Here is a 4,935-nt window from a genome sequence, read left to right as displayed (position 1 = left end):
AACTACACGATCTTGTGCTATGCTTAGGATTGGGTCTTGTCCATCACATCATTCTCCTAATGATGTGATCCCGTTATCAATGACATCTAATGTCCATAGTCAGGAAACCATGACTATCACTTGATCAACGAGCTAGTCAACTAGAGGCTCACTAGGGACATATTGTGGTCTATGTATTCACACATGTATTACGATTTCCGGATAATACAATTATAGCATGAATAAAAGACAATTATCATGAACAAGGAAATATAATAATAATCCTTTTATTATTGCCTCTAGGGCATATTTCCAACAGTGTCCCACTTGCACTAGAGTTAATAATCTAGTTACATTGTGATGAATCAAACACCCATAGAGTTCTGGTGTTGATCATGTTTTGCTCGCGGAAGAGGTTTAGTCAACGGATCTGCAACATTCAGATCCGTATGTACTTTACAAATATCTATGTCTCCATCTTGAACATTTTCACGGATGGAGTTGAAACGACGCTTGATGTGCCTGGTCTTCTTGTGAAACCTGGGCTCCTTGGCAAGAGCAATAGCTCCAGTGTTGTCACAGAAGAGAGTGATCGGCCCCGACGCATTGGGTATGACTCCTAGGTCGGTGATGAACTCCTTCATCCATATTGCTTCATGTGCTGCCTCCGAGGCTGCCATGTACTCCGCTTCACATGTAGATCCCGCCACGACGCTCTGCTTGCAACTGCACCAGCTTACTGCTCCACTATTCAACATATACACGTATTCGGTTTGTGACTTAGAGTCATCAAGATCTGTGTCGAAGCTAGCATCGACGTAACCCTTTACGACGAGCTCTTTGTCACCTCCATAGAGGAGAAACATGTCCTTTGTCCTTTTCAGGTACTTCAGGATATTCTTGACCGCTGTCTAGTGTTCCTTGCCGGGATTACTTTGGTACCTTCCTACCAAACTTACGGCAAGGTTTACATCAGGTCTGGTACACAGCATGGCATACATAATAGATCCTATGGGTGAGGCATAGGGGATGACACTCATCTCTTCTTTATCTTCTGCCGTGGTCGGGCATTGAGCCGAGCTCAATCTCACACCTTGCAACACAGGCAAGAACCCTTTCTTGGACTGATCCATATTGAACTTCTTCAATATCTTATCAAGGTATGTGCTTTGTGAAAGACCTATGAGGCGTCTCGATCTATCCCTATAGATCTTGATGCCTAATATATAAGCAGCTTCTCCAAGGTCCTTCATTGAAAAACACTTATTCAAGTAGGCCTTAATGCTGTCCAAAAGTTCTATATCATTTCCCATTAAAAGTATGTCATCTACATATAATATGAGAAATGCTACAGAGCTCCCACTCACTTTCTTGTAAACGCGGGCTTCTCCATAAGTCTTCATAAACCCAAACGCTTTGATCATCTCATTAAAGCGAATGTTCCAACTCCGAGATGCTTGCACCAGCCCATAAATGGATCGTTGGAGCTTGCATACCTTGTTAACATTCTTAGGATCGACAAAACCTTCCGGCCGCATCATATACAGTTCTTCCTTAAGATAGCTGTTAAGGAATGCCGTTTTGACCTTCATATGCCATATCTCATAATCATAGTATGCGGCAATTGCTAACATGATTCAGACGGACTTCAGCTTCGCTACGGGAGAGAAAGTCTCATCGTAGTCAACCCCTTGAACTTGCCGATAACCCTTAGCGACAAGTCGAGCTTTATAGATGGTAATATTACCATCCGCGTTCGTCTTCTTCTTAAAGATCCATTTGTTTTCTATTGCTCGCCGATCATCGGACAAGTCTGTCAAAGTCCATACTTTGTTTTCATACATGGATTCTATCTCGGATTGCATGGCTTCAAGCCATTTATTGGAATCTGGGCCCGCCATCGCTTCTTCATAGTTCAAAGGTTCACCGTTGTCTAACAACATGATTTCCAGGACAGGGTTGCCATACCACTCTGGTGTGGAACGTGTCCTTGTGGACCTACGAAGTTCAGTAGCAACTTGATCCAAAGTACCTTGATCATCATCATTAATTTCCTCTCCACTTGGTGTAGGCACCACAGGAACATTTTTCTGAGCTGCACTACTTTCCGGTTCAAGAGGTAGTACTTCATCGAGTTCTATTTTCCTCCCACTTACTCCTTTCGAGAGAAACTCTTTTTCCAGAAAGGATCCGTTCTTGGCAACAAAGATCTTGCCCTCGAATCTTAAGTAGAAGGTATACCCAATGGTTTCCTTAGGGTATCCTATGAAGACGCATTTTTCCGACTTGGGTTCGAGCTTTTTAGGTTGAAGTTTCTTGACATAAGCATCGCATCCCCAAACTTTTAGAAACGGCAGCTTAGGTTTCTTCCGAAACCATAATTCATACGGTGTCGTCTCAACGGATTTAGACGGAGCCCTATTTAAAGTGAATGTAGCTGTCTCTAGAGCGTATCCCCAAAATGATAGCGGTAAATCGGTAAGAGGCATCATAGATCGCACCATATCCAATAGAGTGCGATTACGACGTTCGGACACACCGTTACGTTGAGGTGTTCCAGGCGGCGTGAGTTGTGAAACGATTCCACATTTCCTTAAGTGCGTACCAAATTCGTGACTTAAATATTCTCCTCCACGATCTGATCGTAAGAACTTTATCTTTCGGTCACGTTGATTCTCTACCTCATTCCGAAATTCCTTGAACTTTTCAAAGGTCTCAGACTTGTGTTTCATCAAGTAGACATACCCATATCTACTCAAGTCATCAGTGAGAGTGAGAACATAACGATATCCTCCGCGAGCCTCAACGCTCATTGGACCACACACATCAGTATGTATGATTTCCAATAAGTTGGTTGCTCGCTCCATTGTTCCAGAGAACGGAGTCTTGGTCATTTTGCCCATGAGGCATGGTTTGCATGTATCAAATGATTCATAATCGAGAGACTCTAAAAGTCCATCAGCATGGAGCTTCCTCATGTGCTTCACACCAATGTGACCAAGGCGACAGTGCCACAAGTATGTGGGACTATCGTTATCAACTTTACATCTTTTGGTATTCATACTATGAATATGTGTAACATTATGTTCGAGATTCATTAAGAATAAACCATTGACCATCGGGGCATGACCATAAAACATATCTCTCATATAAATAGAACAACCATTATTCTCGGATTTAAATGAGTAGCCATCTCGTATTAAATGAGATCCAGATACAATGTTCCTGCTCAAACTTGGCACTAAATAACAATTATTGAGGTTTAAAACTAATCCCGTGGGTAAATGTAGAGGTAGCGTGCCGACGGCGATCACATCGACCTTAGAACCATTCCCGACGCGCATCGTCACCTCGTCCTTCGCCAGTCTCCGCTTATTCCGCAGCTCCTGCTTTGAGTTACAAATATGAGCAACGACACCGGTATCAAATACCCAGGAGCTACTACGATCACTGGTAAGGTACACATCAATTACATGTATATCACATATACCTTTAGTGTTGCCGGCCTTCTTGTCCGCTAAGTATTTGGGACAGTTCCGCTTCCAGTGACCCTTCCCTTTGCAATAAAAGCACTCAGTCTCAGGCTTGGGTCCATTCTTTGACTTCTTCCCGGCAACTGGCTTACCAGGCACGGCAACATCCTTGCCGTCCTTCTTGAAGTTCTTCTTACCCTTGCCTTTCTTGAACTTGGTGGTTTTATTGACCATCAACACTTGATGTTCCTTTTTGATTTCTACCTCTGCTGACTTCAGCATTGAAAATACTTCAGGAATAGTTTTCACCATCCCCTGCATATTGTAGTTCATCACAAAGCTCTTGTAGCTCGGTGGGAGCGACTGAAGGATTCTGTCAATGACCGCCTCGTCCGGGAGGTTAATGTCCAGCTGGGACAGGCGGTTGTGCAACCCAGATATTTTGAGTATGTGCTCACTGACAGAACTATTTTCCTCCATCTTAGAACTATAGAACTTGTCGGAGACTTCATATCTCTCGACCCGGGCGTGATCTTGGAAAACCATTTTCAGCTCCTTGAACATCTCATATGCTCCGTGTTGCTCAAAACGCTTTTGGAGCCCCGGTTCTAAGCTGTAAAGCATGCCGCACTGAATGAGGGAGTAATCATCAGCACGTGACTGCCAAGCGTTCATAACATCTTGGTTCTCTGGGATGGGTGCTTCACCTAGCGGTCCTTCTAGGACATATGCTTTCTTGGCAGCTATGAGAATGATCCTCAGGTTCTGGACCCAGTCCGTATAGTTGCTGCCATCATCTTTCAGCTTGGTTTTCTCTAGGAACGCGTTGAAGTTCATGTTTTTTTTGCGGGGGGCGTTGAAGTTCATGTTGACATGAGCGTTGGCCATTTGATCTATAAGACATTTTTGCAAAGATTTTAGACTAAGTTCATGATAATTAAGTTCATCTAATCAAATTATTTAATGAACTCCCACTCATATTTGACATCCCTATAGTCATCTAAGTGTAACATGATCCGAGTCGACTAGGCCGTGTCCGATCATCATGTGAGACGGACTAGTCATCATCGGTGAACATCTCCATGTTGATCGTATCTTCCATACGACTCATGTTCGACCTTTCGGTCTCTGTGTTCCGAGGCCATGTCTGTACATGCTAAGCTCGTCAAGTTAACCTAAGTGTTTTTGCATGTGTAAAACTGTCTTACACCCGTTGTATGTGAACGTAGGAATCTATCACACTCGATCATGACGTGGTGCTTCGAAACGACGAACTTTAGCAACGGCGCACAGTTAGGGGGAACACTTTCTTGAAATTATTATGAGGGATCATCTTATTTACTACCGTCGTTCTAAGTAAACAAGATGCATAAACATAATAAACATCACATGCAATTAAATAGTAGTGACATGATATGTCCAATATCATATAGCTCCTTTGATCTCCATCTTTGGGGCTCCATGATCATCTTCGTCACCGGCA

This window comes from Triticum aestivum, chromosome 1B (genome assembly GCF_018294505.1).
Source record: "Triticum aestivum cultivar Chinese Spring chromosome 1B, IWGSC CS RefSeq v2.1, whole genome shotgun sequence".
NCBI lineage: Eukaryota > Viridiplantae > Streptophyta > Magnoliopsida > Poales > Poaceae > Triticum > Triticum aestivum.
The sequence above is the reverse complement of the archived record's forward strand: the minus strand, read 5'-3'. Positions refer to the sequence as shown.